Below are 26,529 nucleotides of genomic sequence, written 5' to 3'. Positions count from 1 at the left end.
TTGCTGTCTGCACTCCCCACTAAAAATGACCTGGACAATTTAGTCACCAAAATGGAGGCGGCACATGAGAGGGCTCTGTCCATTGTGAGAGGGGATATAGAGGCTCTTGATACACGCACTATAGCAGTGGAGAAGGATGTATTTACACTATTTGAAAGAGTTAACACACTGGAGCAAGATCTATCCAACTCCAGAACACATCTGCAAAATGTCGCCATCCTGTTAGACGATCAAGAGAATAGGGGAAGGCGAAATAATATACTCCTGAAAGCCATTTCAGAAAAGATCGCTGCTATGGCTCTTCTTAAAACTGTAACCTCAATCTTTAACAAGGTGATGGGAGCTGCTGATGACACCACTTTTGTGATTGACAGAGTCCACAGAGTATATCGCCAGAGCCCTGGGGATAATGCTCAGCCAAGAGATGTCCTATGCAGACTGCACTATTATACTGATAAAGAAGCCATACTACGAAATGCATGGACCCACGGGACTGTCACATATGAAGGGTCTGAAGTTAAGCTTTTTCCTGATGTTTCTTCTAGAACCCTCTACATGAGGCGCCAACTTATGCCTTTACTGCAAAAAATCAAGGAAAAAGGTGCATCATACAGATGGGGACACCCATTTCACCTTATAGTCCGGCATAATGGGGTCCAATACCTGCTGAAACGCCCGGAGGAGGCGGAGGGTCTTTTCCAGTTCCTTGAAACCCCTGCAGTAGCAATCCCTAACTGGCTACATCTAGACATATCCGATGGATTACCCCAAAGACAAAGAGGAAATAAACGCGGATTTGCAAGACCCCAGAGGAGCTCCAAGGATTCCAGGCCAATGGGAGAATTCTCCCGGGAGGAGCCAGACTGATGACGCGAGATCGGAGGTGGTTCCTTATTCAGAGGTGGGAGGTGCGGGTTGAGGAGGAAGATCTGGGAGTCCCTGTAGGATTATTGGACTCGAGAAGGACACTATTATGATGGGTCACTGATGTGGGTTATATCTGTGTCTTTCTCCTCACTAACAGGGGGGGGGTCTGTTTCCCCTTCCCCCCCCCTTTTTTTCTTTTTTTCCTCTCTCTCTCTCTTCTCCTCTTCTTCCTTTTTGGGGAGTCACAGGGTCCCTTAATACTGTGTTACTGTGTTGATAGTTTGACATACAAGTTTAAGAATTGTGCCTCTCACCGTTCGGTCTCCGATCGGGAGGTGAGATGTGAGTTTTTAGCCTAGTAGGATAATGTCATTAATGCCTATAGCTTGCTCAGCTGTCACCCTTGGTTTTCCACGCACCCCAAGGGTGGTTCTCCTGATTGGAGGTCACCAGGTCTCCAAATATCGTGAGACTGTAAAGTTTTATAGTGTGTTATTTACTGGTCGTTCTTTTAGGCCAGCTGGTTTGTTTACTTTCCCTTCTTGTCGAATACTTTCTGTATCCCTTTTCTAACTCACTTCTTCAACTCATTTCATCCTTTTCTACTGCTCTTTTCTACCTACCCGATTTTCGCTCTAAAAGACTGTGCCGTCTCTCTTTTTTTCGGCACTCTTAACCTCTTTTATCCACCTAGTCCCTAACCTTTTTTTCCTTACCCCGTTCTCCTTGGTAGGGGGTTAATAATGGTCTTGGGCTCAACATGCATAATTCAGGGGTCTCGGAGGAGAAATGTGGGACGTTAAATGTAAAAGGCTTACATAGTCCGGGTAAGAGGTCTATCCTGTCAAACACGTTAAAAAAAAGCTGGGGTCCAAATTGCTTTTCTGCAAGAAACGCATTTGAGCAAAGGCAAATTGTTCAAATCGACTTCACGTTGATTCCCGGAGGCATACCATAGCTTCTCACCTGACTCGAAGTCTCGAGGAACTAGCGTTCTCATCTCGCGCTCAATCCCTTGGGAGTTCATGGACTCTCGCAGTGATGACATAGGCAGACTATTGATGGTGAAGGGAAGGATCGCCACACATATCTATACGCTGGTATCCATATACCTCCCTAATGTAGGGAAAATTGATGCCCTGTCGGGCTTTTTGGAAAGGATAGAAGACTTTTCGGAGGGGACACTCATCTTAGGGGGGATCTTAATATCGCTCTGAACCCAGCTCAGGACACCTCATCAGGGGCTTCAGTACATCTCAGGTCAGCTCTCCGCAAGCTGTGGTGCATATTACATGAGCAGCAGCTTGTGGACACATGGAGGCTACTGCACCCATCTGACAAGGATTACTCATTCTACTCAAATGCACATGGAGTATATTCTAGACTGGACTACTTTTTTGTACAACATAAAGATCTTGGGAGGATCGCACAAGCTCAGATAGATAGCATAACTTTCTATGACCACGCACTCTGTACGGTGTCCGTGGTATTGCAGTCTCCGATCCCACAGCAGTGGCAGTGGAAAATGAACACTTCTCTGTTGAAGGACCCCGAAAGCCTGCAAATAGTACCGAATTCCCTGACAGAATATTTTTCAGTAAACGGGACTGGAGACACTACTCCAACAACGGTCTGGGAGGCTCATAAGTGTGTCATCAGAGGGGTTTTCATACAGCAAGGGGCAAGACGAAAGAGGGAAAGGGAAATGGAGGTTACCAGGTTACTAACACAACTCAGAGACTTGGAGACACGGCATAAGCAGATGCCCTCAGCGGAGTTGGGGGGTACCCTATTCAAAGTTCGGGACGAATTACGGAAATTACTGAATAGTAAGGCAAAAGGGGTTCTTAATAGATGCCGTAGACATTTTTACGAACACGGGAACAAGTGTAGTAAGATGTTAGCAAGAGCACTCAGGCAGCAGCAGGCGACAACTTTTATACCAAAAATATCTCCTGCACATCCTCAGGGCTCCATACTTCACTCTTCGACAGAAATTGCTGAGATGTTCCAAAAATTTTATGAATCATTATATAACTTAGAAACAAATAATCCCCAAACACCAAAATCATCCCTAAAAAGGAAAATCTTAGACTATATCAGAGAAGCAAAAATGCCGAGGTTGGAGGACTCTGAGATAGCAGCACTGGAAACTCCAATTTTAATTCAAGAACTAGTTGATGCAATTGGGTCGTCCAAAACAGGAAAGGCACCTGGGCCAGATGGTTTCCCCCTTGTATATTATAAAAAACTTAAAGAAATATTATCCCCTCACCTACTGTCAGCATTCAACTCCAGGGCGTCAGGAACCCCGAACCCTAATGCAGACTCGTTGAGAGCGCACATTACGGTCATACCTAAATTAGGGAAAGATCCAAAACAATGTGCGAGCTACCGCCCGATCGCCTTGTTAAATGTGGACACAAAGCTATTTGCGAAAATTCTAGCAAATAGGCTGGCTCCTCTACTTTCACGAATAATTCATCCAGACCAGACGGGCTTTATGGTGGGTCGTGAGGCACGGGATAATATAGTTAAGTGTTACGAGGGGGACCCGGGGAAGCGTGCCAAGATGGGGAATGGACAGCTTCCGCTGGTCAAGGTCCACTGTGCGGTGTAAGGGACCGCTGCTATGGTGGGTGAAGAGTGAGCGGGTTGCTGCTAGCGATCGTCTGGAATGTCACAGACGATCTATGTACACCGGTCTGCCCTAACCCGTGTGGGTTGTATGGCAGGGATCACACGGCTCGGTGTACCTGTTGCACAGGGAAGCACACAGGTGCCCACGCACGTGTGCCAGTGGAAGTCACGAGAATATGGCACGAGGGTAGCACAGAGGTGCCCACGCACGTGTGCTTTCAATAACCAGGTGAGTCCAGTGGAGACTCGAGGAGCTCACCTGGGACAGGAACACGGCCTGTAGAAGGAGCTACTGCCGGAGCAGCAAGGCAGGGACACGGCCTGCAAACCAGGTGCTGCCTAAGCAGCAAGGGCCAAGCCCACAGAGGAAGATAATGCCTGAGCAGTGGCGTGGCAGCACGCTGCCAGACATCCAAACATAGGACGGTCGCGCGCCGCCATGATGGCAGGAGGAGCTTTTAAGGAGGTGTAGCTCCAGCCAAGGGCGGGCGCGAGGCGGAGATGACGGACTTGACCCAATCAGGATCCACGACGTCCCAGCCTGGCCAGTCAGGATTCACCACGTCACCAGCCTTGTCATCAAGCCGTGTGACGTCAGTGGGCAAATCAGGATCCACCAAGCATAGCACATGCTCACCCTCCTGCCTCTGGGAAATAGAGGCGGGATCCTCGGTCTCACAATGTGTAGAGATAACGGGAGTCTCACTGCTTCCCTGAGCAGCAAACCTCTGCACATTGCGCAACCTCACAGACCTTCGAGGCTGCTGAGCAGGAGGAGCTGCGGCAGGCAAGGAATGGGAGACCGCCTCATTTCTTGCAACAGGAGTACCACTAGGTGTCACCCTTGTGCTGCCTCTCTGAGGAGGTTTCTCCTGCACTCTGCGCAGTCTGGCAGACCTTTGGCGCTGCTGAGCAGGAGCACTCGTGGCAGGCAAGGAGACTGTCTCATTCCTTGCCACAGGAGAGCTACGAGGTGTAACATTACCCCCCCGTCTAGGCCCCCCCCCTGCCCATGCTCGAAGGCCGCTATCAAACCCGGGGCGTGGATATGATCCTCCAATTCCCAGGATCTATGCTCCGGACCACGGCCGACCCACTCCACAAGGTAGTACCTCCTGCCCCGTATAACTTTTGTCTCCACAAGCTTCGCCACCTCAGAGTCGTCGGGCGGGGGGTCAGTTTGAGGCGTCAGGGACCCCGAGAACTTATTAAGTCGTACGGGTTTCAGGAGGGACAAGTGAAAGGTGTTGGCTATAGCCCAGCGTGGAGGGAGCTGGAGTCGATATGCCACCGGCTTCACCTGCTCTAGCACTTTAAACGGACCCAGGTACCTAGGGGCGAACTTGGCTGCCTGTACCCGTAGGTTAACATTCTTAGAGGACAGCCACACTAGGTCACCAGGGGCGAAGGATGGTGCAGGGCGGCGGCGCTCATCAGCCGTTGTCACCATCCGGTCTTTAGCCCTCTTAAGGGCCTCTTGGGTGTTATCCCAGATCTCCCGGGCCTCGGTCGCCCAATCCTCCACTCTAGGATCGGGTGACGTTATGGGCATAGGAACCGGGATTCTGGGATGTTGTCCGTTATTGAGCAGGAACGGAGTCTGACCAGAGGATTCATGGACCGAATTGTTAATGGCAAATTCGGCCCAAGGAAGGAGGTTAGCCCAGTTGTCGTGGTGCGCGGAGATAAAATGGCGGAGGTAAGTTACCAAGGTCTGATTGGTCCTCTCTACCAGTCCATTGGTTTCGGGATGGTATGCGGAGGAGATGTTCAGCTCTATCTGCAGGAGCTTACAGAGCTCTCTCCAGAAGCGAGACGCGAACTGGGGACCCCGGTCGCTCACCACCTTGTCAGGCATGCCATGCAGCCTAAATACATGCCTAATGAATAAGGTGGCGAGAGCACGTGACGTCGGGAGTCGTGGGAGAGGCACCAAGTGGACCATTTTAGAGAAGTGATCCGTGATGACCCATACGACCTTGTGACCTGCTGACTTGGGCAGATCTCCCAGGAAGTCCATTCCCACCACTTCCCAGGGACGATCCGGCACTGGCAGTGTGTGAAGAAGACCTGCCGGTCTCTGCCGGGACGGCTTATTCCGTGCACACGACATACAGGCTCCCACATACTTCTGTATGTCCTGGGGTAGTCTCGGCCACCAATAGTGCCTAGTCACAAGGTCTCTGGTCCTTTTGACCCCAAAGTGACCCCCGACCTTGGAGGCATGGGCCCACGATAGCACCTCGTTCCGTAGTTCAGGGGGAACGAGGGTCTTGCCAGGTGGCACCTGGTCCAAAGAAGTGGGAGTGACCATCCTCAAGCTGTCCGGGGGTAGTATAAGACGAGGCTCCTCCTCGTCCTCCTCCAACACAACCATACAACGTGACAAGGCATCGGCCCGTACGTTCTTCTCATCGGCCAGGTGGCGGATAATAAAGCGGAACCGGGAGAAGAACAAGGACCAACGGGCCTGCCTTGGGTTCAGGCGTTGTGCTGTCTGGAGGTATGTGAGATTTTTATGGTCGGAAAATACTTCAAATGGATGCTTCGCACCCTCCAGGAGATGCCGCCATTCCTGGAATGCTAGTTTCATCGCCAGTAACTCCCTATCCCCTATGGAGTAGTTCCTCTCGGCCGGAGAAAAGGTTTTGGAGAAAAAGAAACATGGATGCTTCCTTCCTCGTTCGTCTTTCTGGTACAGGACTGCACCAGCACCGACCGAAGAGGCGTCTACCTCTAGTAGAAAGGGTTTGGAGATGTCTGGACGATGAAGGATGGGAGCTCTGGAGAAGTAAGTTTTGAGAGTGTGAAATGCCTCTACCGTTTCCCGTGTCCATGCTTTGGGATTAGCGCCCTTGCGGGTAAGGGCAATGATGGGTGCTGCCACCGTCGAGAAGTTGGGAATGAACTGGCGATAATAATTGATAAACCCCAAGAATCGCTGGATCGCTTTCAGCGAGCGGGGCTCAGGCCATTTCATCACTGTCTCCAACTTCCCCGGATCCATTGCTAACCCCTGACTGGACACGATATACCCCAGGAACGGCAAGGATTCACGTTCAAAAACGCACTTTTCTAGCTTAGCATATAACGAATGAGTGCGGAGCCTCTTAAGTACTCGGATGACATCCCTCCGATGGGTGGCAAGATCGGGGGAGAAGATAAGGATATCATCCAGGTATGCAACCACGGAAAGATACAAATCCCGGAAAACATCATTCACAAAGTCTTGAAATACGGCGGGGGCATTGCAGAGTCCGAAGGGCATTACGAGATACTCGTAGTGACCGTCCCTGGTGTTGAAGGTGGTCTTCCACTCATCGCCCTCTCGGACTCGCACTAGATTATACGCCCCGCGTAGATCCAGCTTCGTGAAGATCTTTGCCCCGCGGAATCGATCAAATAACTCCGTAATGAGGGGCAAAGGGTATTTGTTTTTGATCGTGATTGCATTTAATCCCCTGTAATCGATACAGGGGCGTAGATCCCCTTCCTTCTTTTGCACGAAGAAGAACCCCGCACCGGCCGGTGAAATAGACTTGTGAATGAACCCTTTTGCCAGGCTGTCCTGAATATATTTGGACAAAGCCTCCGTCTCTGGAGCAGAGAGGGGATACACTCTGCCCCTAGGGGGCTCGGAGCCTGGCTTCAGGTCTATTCGGCAATCGTATGGCCGGTGGGGAGGAAGGGTATCTGCGGCCCTCTTGGAGAAGACGTCCCTGTAGGCCTCATAAGGTGTCGGTAAACCTGGCTCCCCTGTATTCCCTGAGGACCCAACCGACCTAATGGTAGCGGGTGGTTCGGTAGTCACGAGGTGCTCCCTACAGGATCCTGCCCATGATGAGATCTCCCCTGTTGCCCAGTTGAGTATAGGAGCATGCTGTCTCAACCAGGGGAGGCCCAGTAGGATCTCATCCGTCCCCCCTGGAAGCACCAGGAAGGACACCTGCTCATGGTGTCCTGGTGGTACTTCCATCCTGAGAGGGATGGTGATCTGGGTGATGGGATCGACTAGTAGGGACCCGTTGACTACCCGAACCCTGAGTGGCTTGGGCAAGAGAACCAGGGGAACTGAGTATCGGGTTGCCAGGGAGGTCGAAATGAAATTGCCATCAGCGCCTGAGTCCAGGCAGGCCAGAGCAGAGAAGAGAGTAGTGCCAAACTGCAACTGGGCGCTGATAGTCAACCTAGAGGGAGAAGCAGCGTCTAGAAACCCCCCTCTGATGGAAACTAGACGCTGTCTTTTCCCGACGGTTTGGGACATCGGGTAGCTATGTGTCCCCTCTGCCCACAGGAAAAGCAGACCGAGAACCTGGGGTAGAGGAGACCGCTTTGGACACCTCCATTGACTCCACGGAGTCGCCTACAGAGCTGGCTGGGAGACCTGTCTGGTGGAAGACGGGAGCCAGACGCTTTTTAGGCCGTGAGGACGTGGGTGCTGAAGAGACCTCGAGCCTCCGCTCCGCCTGGCGGATGTCTATGCGAGAGGCAACCACAATCAAGGACTCTAAAGTAGCAGGCACCTGACGCGTGGCCAGTGCGTCTTTGACGAACCCTGCCAGGCCCTCCCAGAACACAGGGACAAGGACCTTATCGGGCCAGTCCAGCTCTGCGGCAAGTGTCCTAAAGTGTACGGCAAAGTCCCCGACTGAAGCGGAACCTTGCCGAAGTCGTAGGAGGCGCAGCGCGGAGTCGTGGGTGACTTGAGGCCCGAGGAACACCATTCTCATGGCCCCAAGATAAGATGCTAAGTTAGTCACCACCCAATCTCCGCGCTCCCACAACGGTGTAGACCACTTCAGCGCTCTCCCTGTGAGCAGGGACTGGACGAAGGCTACCTTCGCCTTCTCGGTAGCGTAAAGATTCGCGGACAGCTCTAAGTAGGTGGTAACTTGGTTTATAAACCCACGGCACTCGGAGCTGTCCCCGCTAAAGCGCTCTGGAAGCGCAAGGCGAGGAGACCTTCCGCCCAATAGCACAGCCTGGGTAGCCGCCTGAGTGGCGACTGTCGTCGGAGCAGTCTTGTCGGAGGAAGACTGCTCCACTGCTGCCAAACGTGATTCCAACTGCTGCACATAACGCAGCAACTGCTGCTGCTCTTCAGCCATAGCCAGACCTTTGGCGCGACCGTAATGTTACGAGGGGGACCCGGGGAAGCGTGCCAAGATGGGGAATGGACAGCTTCCGCCGGTCAAGGTCCACTGTGCGGTGTAAGGGACCGCTGCTATGGTGGGTGAAGAGTGAGCGGGTTGCTGCTAGCGATCGTCTGGAATGTCACAGACGATCTATGTACACCGGTCTGCCCTAACCCGTGTGGGTTGTATGGCAGGGATCACACGGCTCGGTGTACCTGTTGCACGGGGAAGCACAGAGGTGCCCACGCACGTGTGCCAGTGGAAGTCACGAGAATATGGCACGAGGGTAGCACAGAGGTGCCCACGCACGTGTGCTTTCAATAACCAGGTGAGTCCAGTGGAGACTCGAGGAGCTCACCTGGGACAGGAACACGGCCTGTAGAAGGAGCTACTGCCGGAGCAGCAAGGCAGGGACACGGCCTGCAAACCAGGTGCTGCCTAAGCAGCAAGGGCCAAGCCCACAGAGGAAGATAATGCCTGAGCAGTGGCGTGGCAGCACGCTGCCAGACATCCAAACATAGAAGGACGGTCGCGCGCCGCCATGATGGCAGGAGGAGCTTTTAAGGAGGTGTAGCTCCAGCCAAGGGCGGGCGCGAGGCGGAGATGACGGACTTGACCCAAACAGGATCCACGACGTCCCAGCCTGGCCAGTCAGGATTCACCACGTCACCAGCCTTGTCATCAAGCCGTGTGACGTCAGTGGGCGAATCAGGATCCACCAAGCATAGCACATGCTCACCCTCCTGCCTCTGGGAAATAGAGGCGGGATCCTCGGTCTCACAATGTGTAGAGATAACGGGAGTCTCACTGCTTCCCTGAGCAGCAAACTTCTGCACATTGCGCAACCTCACAGACCTTCGAGGCTGCTGAGCAGGAGGAGCTGCGGCAGGCAAGGAATGGGAGACCGCCTCATTTCTTGCAACAGGAGTACCACTAGGTGTCACCCTTGTGCTGCCTCTCTGAGGAGGTTTCTCCTGCACTCTGGCAGACCTTCGGTGCTGCTGAGCAGGAGCACTCGTGGCAGGCAAGGAGACTGTCTCATTCCTTGCCACAGGAGAGCCACGAGGTGTAACAGTTAAGGCCATTAATTTAATACATAAAGCCAAAACTGGGGGCATACCATCCATGCTGCTGTCAACAGATGCCGAGAAGGCGTTCGATAGAGTGGGATGGACTTTCATGGAAGTGTCTGGGGTTGGGACACGAAATGATGGGTCGGATTATGTCTCTGTACTCGGTACCCTCGGCTAGGGTCCGAGTGAATGGGATCCTGTCGGACCCATTTAAAATATCTAATGGCACCCGTCAAGGGTGCCCGCTATCACCCTTAATCTTCATCCTGACGCTTGAGCCCTTCCTCGGACACGTACGAGCCAACCCAGATATTGCAGGTATAGGAGTGCTTCAAGACACGCATAAAGTAGCGGCATACGCTGATGACCTCCTGTTTTTTGTGTCAGCCCCCAAAATCTCTCTTCCCAACTTAATGAAGGAATTTCAGAGATATTCCAGTTTATCTAATTTTAAGATACATTTTTCAAAATCGGAGGCTTTGAACATCAACCTCCCATCCAAAGAAGTAGAAGACCTGAAAATCGCGTTTAGCTTCCGATGGGCAACCCAGTCCCTAAGCTATTTGGGGATACGGTTGACCGGGGACCTGAGTCTCCTTTACGCTCAGAATTTCCCGTCATTGTTAGCCTCTATTAGGAAAGATTGCGACAGATGGGCGAAATCACTGTTCTCCTGGTTTGGTAGATGCCAGATATACAAAATGAATGTCCTACCCAGAATCCTGTATTTGTTACAGGCGCTCCCAGTTAAAATACCTTCGGGATTTTTCAAATCCCTAGAATCAATTCAGTCCTCGTTTGTCTGGGCAGGTAAATCGGCATGTATAAAAAGAGCCATCTTGCACAGGACCAAAGGTGGGGGGGGATTGGGCTGCCAGACTTGAGAAGATATCATTTGGCGGGACATCTTACTAGAATGATTGATTGGTGCCGGAACGGGTCTCAGAAGAAGTGGATACAAATTGAGCAGTCCTTCTCCCCAATACCCCTTAATAAATTGCCGTGGGTGCTCTCGGAGGTCCCTGCAGGATTGAAAACACATCCAACCATCGGCCCAACCGTGACATATTGCAACATCGGGAGAGTACAGTCAGAAATTATTCCCAGGAACTCCAGCCTAATGCCTATCTTGAGCCATCCCGTCTTTGAACCTGGTAGGGTGGATCCGATCTTCCGGATGTGGAGTAGAGGTGGGGTGGATCGAGTGGAGGAGTTTGGAGACTGGGGATCCTGGCCTTCGGCAGCCAGTTTGGCAGTTAGACAAGATACTACCCCGCTTGGCCAGTGGAGATGCCTACAATTGGCGCACTTTTTCAGTAGTCTTCCCACCAGGTCCCACTTTCAGCGACCTAAGACACAGTTTGAACAATTATGTATGGGATCAGGCATAATACGTCACTCACTGTCGGCGGTATATTCGCTTTTTATCTTCACCTTCAGATCAACAACTACCCCCCTTCGCTACACAGTGGGAAAGGGATTTGGGAATTCAGTTGACACCAGCACAATGGGAAAGGATCTTCAGATTGGCCCACACGTCTTCCATTAGTTCCAGGTTCCAGGAGGCTAGCTACAAACTTTTATCTAGATGGTACAGAGTTCCCTCCAAGCTACATGTCATGTTTCCGTCAATAGACCCTATATGTTGGAGGTGTGGTAAGGCAGAGGGCAACATTCTACATGTGTTCTGGGGGTGTGAAATGATCCAGCCCTTCTGGAAGTGAGTGTCCGACACTATCCGACGGGTTACTGACAAGGATGAGGAATTGGGGCCGGCGGAGGCCCTGTTGCATCACTGCGGGATTCCCGAAAAAAGATATAAGAATTCCCTGAGGAAATTCCTCATTACGGCAGCGAGCGTATGCATACCAGAAAAATGGAGGAGTACGTCATCTCCCACGTTAGTTCAATGGATCAACAAGGTCAATGACCTCATGCTCATGGAGGATTTAACCTCATCACTATACGATTCATATGAGAAATTCTGGGCGACGTGGCGGGAATGGCTGGATTTCCAGCATTCCGAGGACTATTATGTTCTAGTGGGGGGCGCAATGGGCGCTGAGGAAACCGCAGAAGGCAACACATAGCCGCACTCCCTAACTCCCTCCCCACCCCATACCTTCCACCCCACCCCCTTCACCTCCCCCACTACTCCCCCCCTTTTCCCCTGTTATTCATTCCTCTCTATTCTTTCTAACTAGCTTGCTCCTTCTTCCTCTGCTCTCTTTCCCTTCCTCTTACTAAGCACTCTTGCTGATTGCTTATGGTTATTTGTTTAATATGTACTTATTTATGAAACAGTTCAGTGGAACCTGAAGTCTTGGTCGCCTAAGTGAGGGTATTTGCGGGAATACTGCCTGATAGTATATGAATATGTAAATTTTGCTTTATACCCAATACGAGGCATATGGAATGTACTTGCAAAAAGGCCGATATGGTCCTAACAAATGTACTTAGTTATGATGCTGGTTCCCTTTGGAAAATTTGGAAAATAAAGAATTTTAAAAAAAAAAAATATATATATATTAAATTATAATATTGTATAAAAATATAAGTATAAATATAAAAATATGTATATAAAAAAATATATATAAAATATACATATAAAATTTAATAGAATAAATCAGTCACTTCATTAAGACCCATAGTTAGTAATATCAATCAAACAGGCTAGAAAATGGAGACACACTAATATTAAAAATATAAAAAAAAAAGTATAAATATATGTATATAAATATATATAAAATATAAAATTTAATAGAATAAATAAGTCACTTCATTGAGACCCATAGGTTTCAAGGTGTTCAACTTGTAAATCCAGAAAGTCTCCTTCTTGCTTAGCATTTCATGTCTATTGGTAATATCGGTGGAGATTTGTTCAATGGGAGTAATGGTAAAGTTAACCTTTCTCTCATGTTCAATCGTACAATGTTGGGAGAGTCCATGGAGAAGGAAGCCCTTATTTATATTGTGTCTGTGTGAATTCAGACGATTATGTAATGCCTGTATCGTCCTTCCTACATATTGTTTCCCGCATTGACAGTGAATCAACTACACCACAAAGTCCGATTGACATGTCATATGTCCCTTTATAGTAAACAGTTCTGGCTCTCCAGTAGGGCCAAACCTTTTTCTCCTGTATCTGATAGAAACACAGCACAAACATTTGTTCGAAAAACATTTATAGGAACCTGGTAGGTCGACTATTTTATTAGTAGTAGGGGTCTTAAGTCTACTGGGTGCCACCATATTCCGGATAGTGGGTGCCCTTCTGTACGTGATACCTGGGTAGCAAGGAATATTATTTCTCAGGATCGGATCATTCATAAGAATATTCCAATGTTTGGTTAAAATTCTTTTGATGGAAATATTATCCTGACTGAAAGTAGTAATAAAATTCGAAGTAAAATCATTTTCTAATGCCGATAAGGGTTTTTTCAAAGTGGGTAAAATCAAACGTTCCTGTTTAATATCTCGTGTTTCCTTAAAAGCATTTTTTAAAAGTTTCTTTGGATAATCTTTCTCCATAAAGCGATCCAATAAAATCTTATCCTGTATTTCAAAATCCTCATCAAGAGTGCAATTTTTTCTGATTCTTGTGAATTGGTTTTTAGGTATATTTAAAAGCCATTTATTATAATGGCCACTACTATAATGTATATAACCATTTGTATCAACCTTCTAGAAAAAAGTCTTTGTTATTATAAGATTATCCCTGTGGGAGATGGTAAGATCCAAAAAAATCAATGGTTAAATTGTCCATCAACGGTGAAAAAACTAAACCCCAATTATTATTATTGATATGTGTTATAAAATCAGATATATTATCATCATTATATTATATTATCATCCCTATTGTCCCAAATAATGAAGAGGTCACAGTTTGGCTCGAGTCGGCGACGGAGGCCACGTTCGAGTTCGGTTCGGTGAACTGTTCGACGAACCACTCGAACCCCATAGGAAACAATGGGAGGCAATCACAAACACATAAAAACACCTAGAAAACACCCTCAAAGGTGTCCAAAAGGTGACAAACAACTCATAAGACAACACAAATACATAGGAAAGTGACAAGAACAAATTCTCATGCGAAAACAAAACAGCTTGAAGAGGAAAAAGAGGACGAGACACAGATATACGCATGGTATGCCCTTCTAAAATCATGCAAAACACCGCAAGGGGACTCCAAGCGGAGTCTCCCTTTTTTTCCAAAAATTGGGCCACACAGACACCCCTTCAGTGGCAGCACTTGTGCCCCAGTTGTACACTTCACAGGTACATTTGCATCAAGCACATTTAAAAATACACCATCCTTAACTGTCCACAGGATGGCACCGGGGTAGGTAGCAAAGTCTTTGCTGATCCCAGATCTGTTCATCTTGGATCATTTTTAGAAACACTGCAAGCAAGGGTTACTCCAAGCAGAGTCTCCCTTTTTTTCCAAAAATTGGGCCCCACAGACACCCCTTCAGTGGCAGCACTTGTGCCCCAGTTGTAAACTTAACAGGTACATTTCCATCAATCACATTCCAAATCCACAAGCATTTACTCTCCACAGGATGACACAAGGTTAGTAAAGTCCTTGCGGATCTATGACTTGTTCATCTTGATGAACGTTAGTCTGTCCACATTGTCACTGGACAGACGCATGTGCTTATCTGTCAGCACACACCCAGCCGCACTGAAGACACATTCTGAGACAACGCTGACAGCTGGACACGACAAGATCTCCAAGGCAGAAGTGGAGAGCTATGGCCATTTTTCAAGATTTGAAGCCCAAAATGAGCAAGGCTCCAGTTGCAAAGTCATGGCATCGATGTTCATTTGGAGATACTCCTGTATCATCCTTTCCAGCCGTTGACTATGTGTCAGACTTCTTGTCTCTGGTGGCCTTGCAAAGGATGGGCTAAAAAAATTATGAAATGATTCAATAAAATTGCTGTTACCAGCACCAGATACGGTGCTGCTGGTACGGTTAGACTGTTGATGACGAGACAGTCCCATGTTTGTCAAGTTACAACTGGGAGATTCACTCCGTGCACCACGGGGTTTTTTTTTGGAAAAGCCGAGCTAAGATCAAGTAACAGCTTCTGCTGATACTCCTGCATACGTGCTTCCCTTTCTATGGCTGGAATTATTTCACAAAATTTGGATTTGTATCGGGGATCTAATAGTGTGGCAACCTAGTAGTCATCATCACTTCTAATTTTTACAATCCGAGGGTCATGTCGTAGGTAGTGCAGCAAGAAGGCGCTCATGTGTCTTGCGCATCCATGCGGACCAAGTTCGCGCTGAGTTTGTGGCATAGAGGTGCTAACCGTGCTTTCTTCCTCTGACATCTCCCCCAACCTCTTTCAACTGAAATTTGACCAAGGTCTCCCTCATCTGCTGAGTCTTCCATGTCCATGGACAGTTCGTCCTCCATTTCTTCATGTTCTCCTGCATCTTCCTCCACATTTTGCCTGCTACCATGCACCCTTGTTGATCCCTCTCCCCCACCGTCCCATGCCTGCCGCCTTGGTGATGATGAAGGTCTGGACCTTGTAGATGTTGGTATCCCTCGCGCATATGAATCCTCCTGTACTTCCTCCCCTTCCTGTTGTCCCACCCCCTGACTCCGAATAGTGTTTAGCATGTGCTCCAGCATGTAAATGACTGGAATTGTCATGCTGATAATGGCATTGTCAGCGCTAAACATATTCATCACCATGTCGAAACTTTGCAGAAGGGTGCATAGGTCATTGATCTGAGACCCTCCATCTCCATCAGGGTGATCTGCCCCACCTCTGCATCTCATTGGCCCAGGCTATACGTCATGACGTATTGCACCAGTGCTCGGCGGTGCTGCCACAGTCGCTGTCACATGTGGAGAGTCGAATTCCAGCGTGTCGGCACATCGCATTTCAGGCGATGAACCGGCAGGCCGAAAGACTTCTGGAGCGATGCAAGTCGGTCAGCTGCGGCGCTTGAACGGCGGAAGTGAGCAGACAGTTTTCATGCCCTGTGCAGAAGGCCATCTAGGCCGGGATAGTGAGTTAAAAATTGCTGAACAACAAGGTTCAACACGTGAGCCATACAAGGCACGTGTGTCACCTTGCCCAGGCGAAGGGCTGCACCCAGGTTTGCAGCATTGTTGCACACTGCCTTACCTGGCTGCAGGTTGAGTGGAGACAACTATTTACCAAACTTGGTCTCCAGAGCTGCCCACAACTCAGCCGCTGTGTGACTCTTATTTCCAAGACATTTCAAGCTAAAGACCGCCTGATGCCGTTGTGCGCTGCTGCCAGCATAGTAATGAGGTGTGCGGGATTCCTTGTGCGCAGTAACAACGCTGGTGGCCTGACCAGGCAGGCTTGGGGCGGCGGTGGAGGACCCAGACGAGGTTGAGGAGGCAGAAGCGTTGGAAGAACTAAAACAGAAAGAGGATTGACGCACAAGTCGTGGGGACGGCAAGACTTGTTCAGCAGACCCTTCTCCATAGTTACCCAGTGCCCAGTCAACGACATGTAACGTCCCTGTCCATGCTTACTGGTCCAAGTATCGGTGGTGAAATGCACCCGTTTACACACAGAGTTGCTCAAGGAAGCAGTGATGTTGTGTGCGACATGCTGGTGTAGCGCAGGCACACCTTTCTTGGAGAAGTATTGACGACTGGGCATCTGGTACTGGGGTACAGCGACGGACATAAGATCTCGAAAATCCGCTGTGTCCACCAGGCGGAAAGGCAGCATTTCGGTAGCCAAGAGCTTACAGAGGGATAAAGTCAACCTCTTAGCTTTGTCGTGGGTTGGAGGAAATGACCTTTTATTTGTCCACATCTGAGGGACAGAGATCTGGCTGCTGTGTGAAGACGGTGGTGAGTAGTGTGTCCCTGGAAAAATGCAGGCTTGTGAGGAAAGTGCAGGCGGAGACATGATGTTGCCTTCATCCAACGTTGGTGCTATTGATGTCTGAGAGAGCTGTACACCCGCACTTGTTTCCCTTTCAAAACCAAGTGACGACCTGCCAAGCAAACTGCCTGTTGTGGTTAAAGAGGTGGAAGGTCTGCGTGGAAGAACAGATGTGACAGCTGTCCCCACAGTCATAGAAGATGAAGAGCGCGCGGATGCACTGGAAGGGTCAGGCAGTGGTTGGCCCGCTACGCTAGGCCGAATTGCAGCACAGTGTGCTTACCACTGGGACTTATGATAGTTATTCATGTGACGATTCATGGAAGAAGTTGTCAAACAGCTGAGGTTTTTGCCTCTACCTACAGATTCCCGACAAATTTTACAGATCACATGATTTGGGCGATCCTTTGCAAGGTCAAAAAAGGACCAGGCTAGGCAAGGCTTAGAGGACATTCGACCTGCTGAGCCACCCCGTCTGGTGCTCAGAGGCAGAGTGGTGGCTGAGGATGCAGTTGTAGACGTGCTACCAGTACTCCTCCTCTGTCCAGGAAGGCGCAAGGTAACTTCGTCGTCAGTTGCATCCTTTTCCACCGCCTCTGTTGACCTCGAGTGGCTGACTGTGGGTTGACAGTAGGTGAGATCTAGAACTTCATCATCAAGAGTTGTGTTTGCACTCCCCTCGCCCTCAGACCTAGCCTTTTCCTGCCCTGACCGAATATTTAAGTTGTCATCACAATCTGGTATCTGTGTCTCATCGTCATCAGTATGTTCCTCATTGTCTCAACCAACAGGTGTTACAGTTTGGGAATGAGGGTCTACATTATGCTCAGAAACATGGTCATCAGGGCCTGAATCTGAGTCACAAAGCTTCTGTGCATCACTTTAGACCATTTCCTGGTCTGTACTCACTGTAGCTTGGGAGCAGACCTCTGATTCCCAGCCTATAGTGTGACTGAACAGCTCTGCAGACTCAGCCATCTCTGTTACACCATACTCTGCAGGGCGGGGGGAGACTTGAGAGCTGGGAGATAGCAAGTGCGATTGGCATGACAAATCAGAGGACTGTTGTTTTTTGGATTTAGAAGTTGAGGTGGAGGAGAGGTCACTTGTTAGAGCACTTGAGATCCATTCAAGCATGTGCTTTTTTTGTGCATCATCTACCTTCCAGTTGTTTTGTTCCGTAAAAAAGGGAGCACATCGGATTGTCCACAGAAAGTAGTAGACATCTTACTTTTGCTGGAAGATGGCCTATGTTCAGCAGATGTTAATGTAGCTTTCCCACCTTCCCCACGGACACAAACTTTTTTCCTTTTACAACACGCCTGTTCCCCTTTCCACCAGCATCTGTCCTTTTGCCACTCATTTTGTTAGCGACAAGATTGGCCACTTAAAATTTGGTAGCATAAATTGAGAGGAGGTGTAGATTGTAGACGTGGTCTAGCTTTATTGACAGCTAAAGAAACAACACTGACTATCCCAGACAATGCAACTGTAGCCCTACAACTGGCAGCACTCTTTGCTATTAAAATAGCTTTGCAAAAAAGGGCAGGAGGGTACAATGCAGAGGTGGTGGGACTTGCTTGGCACAAGTGGGACACAAATGGAGCATAGCAGCCACTTTTTGGATGGCACTACCTGGCAGCACTCTTTCCTATTAAAATAGCTTTGCAAAAAAGGGCAGCAGGGTACAATGCAGAGGTGGCGGGACTTCCTTGGCACAAGTGGGGCACAAATGGAGTACAGCAGCCACTTTTTGGATGGCACTAACTGGCAGCACTCTTTGCTATTAACCCCTTCACCCCCGGCCACTAAAACACCCTAATGACCGGGACATTTTTTGCAATTCGGACCAGTGTCCCTTTGACAGGTTATAACTCTGGAACGCTTCAACGGATCCTGGCGATTCTGAGATTGTTTTTTCGTGACATATTGTACTTCATGACAGTGGTAAATTTAGGCCGATATTTTTTGCATTTATTTGTGAAAATTTAGGAAATTTTGCGAAAATTTCGCAATTTTCAAACTTTGAAAATTTTTGCCCATAAATCTGAGAGATATGTCACACAAAATAGTTACTACATAAAATTTCCCACATGTTTACTTTACACCAGCGCAATATTTGAAACAATTTTTTTTTTCGTTAGGAAGTTAGAAGGGGTCAAAGTTCATCAGCAATTTCTCATTTTTCCAACAAAATAATTTTTTTTAGGGACCACATCACATTTGAAGTGACTTTGAGAGGCCGAGGTGACAGAAAATACCCAAAAGTGACCCCATTCTAAAAACTGCACCCTTCACACTGCTCAAAACCACATCCAAGAAGTTTATTAATCCTTTAGGTGCTTCACAGGAACCAAAGCAATGTGGAAGGAAAAAATGAAAATTTTTCTTTTTAACACAAAAATGTTTCTTTAGCCATAAAATTTTCATTTTCACAAGCAAGAAAAGAGAAAGTGCACCATACAATCTATTGTGCATTTTCTCCTGAGTACGCTGATACCCCATATGTGGTATAATCAATTGTTTGGGTGCACAGCAGAGCTCGGAAGGGAAGGAGCGCCATTTGAATTTTTGAACGCAAAATTAGCTGGACTCATTAGCGGACGCCATGTCGGGTTTGAAGACCCCCTGAGGTGCCTAAACAATGGAGCTCCCCCACAAGTGACCTCATTTTGGAAACTAGAGCCTTCAAATAATTTTTCTAGATGTTTGGTGAGCCCTTTGAACCCCTGGGGGCTTCACAGAAGTTTATAACGTTGAGCCGTGAAAAGAAAAAAATAAAAATTTTACCACAAAACTGTTGCTTCAACTAGGTAGCTTTTTTTTCACAAGGGTATCAGGAAAAAATGCACCATGAAATTTATAGTGCATTTTTTCCTGAGTACACAGATACCTCATATGTGGTGGAAAGTAATTGTTTAGGCGCATGGTGGGGCTCAGAAAAGAAGGAGCACCATTTGACAGCAAAATTGGTTGGAATCATTAGCTGACGTAATGTTGCATTTGGAGACCCCCTGAGGTACCTAAACAATGGAGCTCCCCCACAAGTGACCTCATTTTGGAAACTAGAGCCCTCAAATAATTTTTCTAGATGTTTGGTGAGCCTCAAGGGGCTCCACAGAAGTTCATAATGTTGAGCCATGAATACACTTTTTTTTATTTTCACCACAAACCTGTTACTTGAACCAGGTAGCATTTTTTTTTCACAAGGGTATCAGGAAAAAATGCACCATAAAACGTATTGTGCAATTTCTCCTGAGTACGCAGATACCTCACATGTGGTGGAAAGTAATTGTTTGGGCGCATGGCGGGGCTCAGAAGAGAAGGAGCACCATTTGACAGCAAAATTGGTTGGAATCATTAGCGGACGCCATGTCACGTTTGGAGACCCCCTATGGTGCCTAAACAGTGGAGCTCCCCCACAAATAAACCCATTTTGGAACTAGACCCCTCAAGGAATTTATCTAGATGTTTGGTGAGCCCCTTGTACCCCCAGGGGCTCCACAGAAGTTGATAACGTTGAATCGTGAAATTTCTTTTTTTTTTTTTACCACAAAATTTTTGCATCAATTAGGTAGCTTTTTTTTTTTTACAACGGTATCAGGAAAAATGCACTATAAAACGTATTGTGCAATTTTTCCTGAGTACGCAGATACCTCATATGTGGTGGAAATCAATTGTTTGGGCGCATAGCGGGGCTCAGAAGAGAAGGAACGCCATTTGACTTTTCAAACGCACAGACGCGGTGCACTGATCGGCCACTGCAGGACGCACGGTCGGATGAAATATAAAAAGCGTCGGGGATATGGAAAAAAAAAACCAGTCACGCCAAAAATTGAGCAGGGATGCCGATCCGTTATATGCATCCCTGATCAGCGCTCGGCAGGACGCACGGACAGATGCGATACAAAAAGCGTCAGGGATACAGAAGAAAAGTCACGCCAAAAATTGACCATGGATGCAGATACGTTATGTGCATCCCTGATCAGCGCTCGGCGGGACGCACGGACAGATGCGATACAAAAAGCGTCAGGAATACAGAAGAAAAGTCACGCCAAAAATTGACCATGGATGCAGATACGTTATGTGCATCCCTGATCAGCGCTTGGCGGGACGCACAGACAGATGCGATACATAAAGCGTCGGGGATACGGAAAAAAAAAAGTCAAGCCAAAAATTGAGCAGGGATGCAGATCCATTATGTGCATCCCTGATCAGCGCTCGACGGGACACACGGACGGATGAGATACAAAAAGCGTCGGAGATACGAGAGAAAAAAAGTCCCGCCGAAAACTGACCATGGATGCAGATACGTTATCTGCATCCCTGATCAGTGCTCGGCGGGACGCACGGACGGATGAGGTGTAAAAATGGACATGGGATACAGAAAGAAAAAAAAAAAAAGAAAGTTATACTCACAGTACCCAGAGAATTAGCAGGAGGATCACTTACCAGAAGAACTGCAGGAGGAACAGAAGGCAAGCGAGATGGACAGCTTTACAGGAGCAGCAGGCAGGACGTTGGACAGCTCTGCAGAATACCCAGGAAGGACCCAGCGATGGAGGCAGATGTGATCGGGCCAGTGAAGACCTCGGACGACCCGGTGAAGACAGGTAAGAGGACGTCGGGGGGACAGCAGAGGGAGAGTGGGGAGAGCAGAGGGGGAGTGGGATATCGGAGAAGGAGCTGCAGAAGCAGAATAGAGATCATAGGGGAAGCAGGCAGATCGCGGGGGGAGCAGATCGGGATCTCGGGGGGCAGATCGGGGAGTGGGGGGCAGATCGCAGGGGGCATGGGTAGGGGCCATCACGGGAGTGCGCAGGGGGTGTCACGGGAGTGTGCAGGGGGCATCACAGGAGCGCGCACGGGCTGCAAGGTGAGCACAATACTCACGTGGAACAGGAGCAGTGACATCAGCGGAGGTGGCAGCAGCAACGGTGGCGTGGTACCACAAGTACCAGCCAGTCCACACTGCAGACATGTTGGGGGAGGGCTTCCCAGACCAGCACAGGCCTGGGGAGGGCAGCCACCTGCAGATCAGACAGCCCCACTGCACACTGATTGGAGCAATTGCGCGTCATAGCACGATCGCTCCAATCAGTGCTGCAGGGGCTGGGGGCGACATGTTTGAGGTCCACCTATGATCTGCTGCAGCTGCTACGGCATCTCATAGCTGGATCTCACAGTATCGCACTAATTCAGACATTATTTTTGCCGAAATTAGTGCGAACGATGTGGTTGACGGTCCAGATTTGAACAGCCAATCACATGGATCGTCGATGGGGGGGTGGCGATGCCACCCCCCCTGGGGTCAAGCAAAGGTCAAGCAGGGGACATCATTTGAAAGCCGTTGCTATGGCCACGGCAATCAAATGAACTTTAGGCAGTAAAGTTACGTCCCTGGTCGTTAAGTCACGTTAAAATAGGACGTAATTTTACTGCCCGCGGTCGTGAAGCGGTTAAAATAGCTTTGCAAAAAAGGGCAGCAGGGTACAATGCAGAAATGCTGGAAAATGCTTGGCACCAGAAGGACACTAATGGAGTATAGCAGCCACTTTTTGGATGGCACTAACTGGCAGCACTCTTTGCTATTAAAATAGCTTTGCAAAAATGGGCAGGAGGGTACAGTGGCTGGGTTGTGGGTCAGTGTAGAGGAAAGGAAGCCTCACTTTCTATCCCTCCTAATGGTGAAATGCAGCAAGGAATTCCCTGAGCTTAGGTACACAGACGCTGTTATCTGTAGCTGTATACAGCGTTTCCACGGACCTGACTGTCACCTATGGCTCTGAGCCCGAGAAAATGAGCCATGAAAAGGGCTGAAATAAACTTCTGTCCCTATTCTGTAAAGCACTGTGTGTATAGCGTACACAGCAGGACCGGCGGCAGGAGCTGCGTGAGCGGTGACTGTCACCCAGACGCAGAAGGCAGATAATGGCGCCATGAGGGTAAATGGCCGTATTTATAATGCAAGGACATGTGACATTCACAACCTATGACACATGCCCTTGCTTGTCTGGCAAAAAGTCCACTTACCTGTGTGTGTGTCCGGGATTGGCTGACATGCTGGCCCACCCCACTACACGCGCGCTTATGGAAGAAAAAAAAAATGGCGATCGGCATTCTCTCAGCAACACAGATCTAAACCCCGTCCCCCCCGCACACTATACGCTGAAATTTGATAATAGTGTGAATCACAGAGTGACTCACACTATCACAGTGAAAAGCCAGCTAGTAATTAGCTAGGCTTTTTGCTGATAGAACCGTTCTCGAACGTAACTCGAGCTGCCGAACTTTTAGCAAAAAGCTCGAGTTCTAGTTCGATCTAGAACACCCCCCAAAATCACTCGAACATGAAATTGGCGAACCTCGAACCACGCTCAACTCTAGTTATAAATAAATATAGACTCAAAAACGCCCATGAATAGATTTGCGTATGTAGGTGCTATTTTACTGGCCATCGCAGTCCCGAGGGTCTGCTGATATAAAACATCCAAAAAAGTAAAAAAATTATTCCTTAGGATAAAATTCATACCCTGCAGAATAAATTTTTTTTGTAAAAACGGGAGTCTCGGATCATTGTCAATAAATAGTGAAAAACACTCCAGATTAAGTTCGTGGTCGATATTTGAATAAAGGGCAGAAACATTCATAGTTAAAAAATAATCCAATCCTTCCATTGGACATCTTTAATTAATGTAATCAATTGTGCTGAGTCTCTTAGATAGCTGGTAAGATTTAGTACGTGGACATGCATTATTTCGTCAAGATGTGCTGCCAAATTGGACGCAAGTGCGTCAATCCCAGATATTATGGGTCTTTCCGGTGGATTGACAAGATCTTTGTGGATTTTGGGAAGGTGGTACATAAATGCTATTTTGGGATTTTTAATCTGCAAGAATTTTTTCTCCTTATCATTTATAATGTTATTGTCAGTGGCTTCCGATATGAAATCATTGTATTCCAAACATGCCTTATCATATAGTAACTTATTACTCTTGCAGTATTGTAGGGTAAGATTAGACAGGATCTTAAATGCTTCATTCGTGTAATCATCCCTATTTTGGACAACAATACCACCTCCCTTCTCAGCTGAACGTATCACAATGTCTGTATTCCTCTTCAATGAAATGAGGGAAGCTTTCTCCCCCTTACTAAGATTGCATTTTCTATTTTTTCTAGTGTTATCCAAATCTAAATGTTTAAAATCATTTAAAACCAGGTCACAAGAAGTCTTAATATGATGACCTTTACTAGGTGTAGGATAAAAAGAAGATTTTGCCCTTACATTGGTATGTAGGAAACCTTCAGCGGGACCAGGGGAATTGTAATTTTCCAAAGAGGCACGGATATTTGTCCGTCCTATATCATCCTTATTATCAAGATCTTTTTTCATTAAAAAATGTCTTTTCAAGGTGAGCTTCCAAATGAAGGCTTGAAAGTCCAGATAAAGATCAAAATCCTTGGAAAGTGAGGTGGGACAAAAAGACAGACCTTTATTGAGGACCGAAATTTCATCTTTGGTGAGATTATATTCAGAAAGATTAAAAATGTTTCCCATATTTTTTATATGGTTATCTTTCCTTTTTTGCTTATGTTTAACTCCTGCTCTATTTCCTCTCGTACATTTTTTCTTTTTGTGGATTTTGGGGTGGGTAGATGCGTTCTCAAATCCCTGTTGTTATCTGTGGCTGATGGTAAAAAAGGCACAGAAGGGGCCTTTTTGTTACTATTATCAATGGTGATCAAATTTTTATTCTAATTGTTTTGTCCCATTTCAGTATTTGTTTTGGTCACAACTGGTTGTGAATCTTCCATAACATTGGTAGTAATTTGAGATGTAGGGAGAGGTATAGGATCCTCTTGTACCGTTAGGTCCAATAAATCTATAAAATCTCTATCAATTTCTGTATCCTCAAAAATTGGTAGAGGTTCAGGTAAAGTCAAAGCAATGGTAGATCTTTTTTGCCTGATTTTTTCAATTTGATTTTTGTAGGACATTTTATATGCATGCACCTGTGTTTCATTGGGTGTGGTAGCACTAAACCTGATGCATTATGGGGTTTTTAAGAGGTATTTAAAGCTGTCTGTTGTAAAAGTATCCATGAATAAGACATTATGACATATTTCTGTTGAAACGCATTGGTGTAATGAACAACCTTTATCTGTTTGATACCTGTCTCCTGAAGAAATTTTTATATCCACTAAATAAAGGTAAAGTTTTAAAGAAAAAAAGCCTGGATCCGCTGGATATTTATTTTCTATGAATTGTGCCTATCCTGACCTGGAATTTCCATGCAGGATCAGTGTGGTCAAAGAGTCCTGAGTATACTGCAAGCAGTAGAGCCGTTTTTTTATGTGCATATATCAATGGAGGTTTCACCATGCACCTGCATTCATCTTATATTGATGGAACAAGGCAAGTAATCTTTCACTCACAAGATGGACGACCACAGCAACAGGCTTGGATTATTGGCATCTATCTTTAATAGAGACACTCCAGATGGAAATTCCGGATCCACGGATAAAAGGTAAAAATGACATTTCTATATTATATAAAAATCTTGAAACCCTAAAAATGAAAGAAACCAGACTCTGGTGGAATTCTACAACCCTTCAATCATATGTTGATAGAAGCATGATCCCAAGGAGACTTCGTTTAAACAAAGTTGCTACCTCACAATACCCTGAGACATTCATACAGGAGTGGAATGATGTTTTGTCTTCACGCTCATATAAATTGATGGAACTCTTGATTAAATATGATAAGATGGAATTAAGTAAAATTGATACTGAGATATTGGATATTAAAAATAAAATAGAACTACATGATCAAACAAAAGAAATTAATAAGCTTAAAGAAAAAATGGACATTAATGTAAAAAAGCTTGAAGAAAAAATTGTGGACATAAAGAAAAAGAAATTTGAAAGAGACATTAAGGACTATGAGTTTGAATAACGTTTATACTTGGTACTATCAGCAAACCTCATACAGAGGGAGGCCACTTATAAAAAATTATGAATGTAGCAATAAGAGGCTAAAAATTAACTTTTAATTCTAAATATTAAAAGCCCAAGAGGGGTACATGTAACCATAAAACTCTCTGGTGCTCTAAGATCTCAATTAGTACCTTGTCGTAGCACAGGGAGTCAATAATGTATAACAAACACAACAAAAAAACACAAAATACATAAATCATAAATTGAGTAGATTATATCCACCCATAGAACAGTGGTCCACTTGCTAGGGAAGAAAAAAATAATCAAAAAACTCAATAAACCTAAATCAAGAGCTAGATACTGGTCCTCAGTGGAAAGACCAGTATTAAATATTGGTCCTCAGTAGAAAGAACAATATAAATACGACTGCTCAATATAACAATTAAATGGGAACAATCTCACCCATGTTCAGTGGTCTGGGGCAGCTCAGGATCTCCTCCGTGTAGGTCCTCTTTATGTCGTCAGGTTGTCACTGACCCTACATGAACCTAGGAGATTAGTTAAACCTGATGCCCAAACTTCTGTCCTGACAAGGACAGACCACAGCTGGCCCTCTCTATATACCACTACACCGATCCTATCCACGTCCCGACGCGTTTCGTCATACACGACTCATCAGGGGACTCCGGTGTTCAGATAGAGGCCAAAGGTCCTAAGCCCTCGCTCCCAAAATAACATAGGGGAACCAGAGCTATAGTGATGAAGGGTATATAAATGGTAGCGATCCAATAGGCATTCAAAGTCAATTAGGAGACTCACCATTGGTGATTCAGTTACGCAGGTGGATCCATAATTAGTATGATACATCTTAATGCATCCTGGTGGCGCCGCCTCCTGCATCATCCTCCTGTGCACGTGGAACGCAAACAGCGTCCATGCTACGATCCCAGCACACTTCCGGTTTCGCGGCGATAAACCGGAAGT

Source organism: Anomaloglossus baeobatrachus (genome assembly GCF_048569485.1).
Source record: "Anomaloglossus baeobatrachus isolate aAnoBae1 chromosome 3 unlocalized genomic scaffold, aAnoBae1.hap1 SUPER_3_unloc_2, whole genome shotgun sequence".
Classification (NCBI taxonomy): domain Eukaryota; kingdom Metazoa; phylum Chordata; class Amphibia; order Anura; family Aromobatidae; genus Anomaloglossus; species Anomaloglossus baeobatrachus.
The sequence above is the reverse complement of the archived record's forward strand: the minus strand, read 5'-3'. Positions refer to the sequence as shown.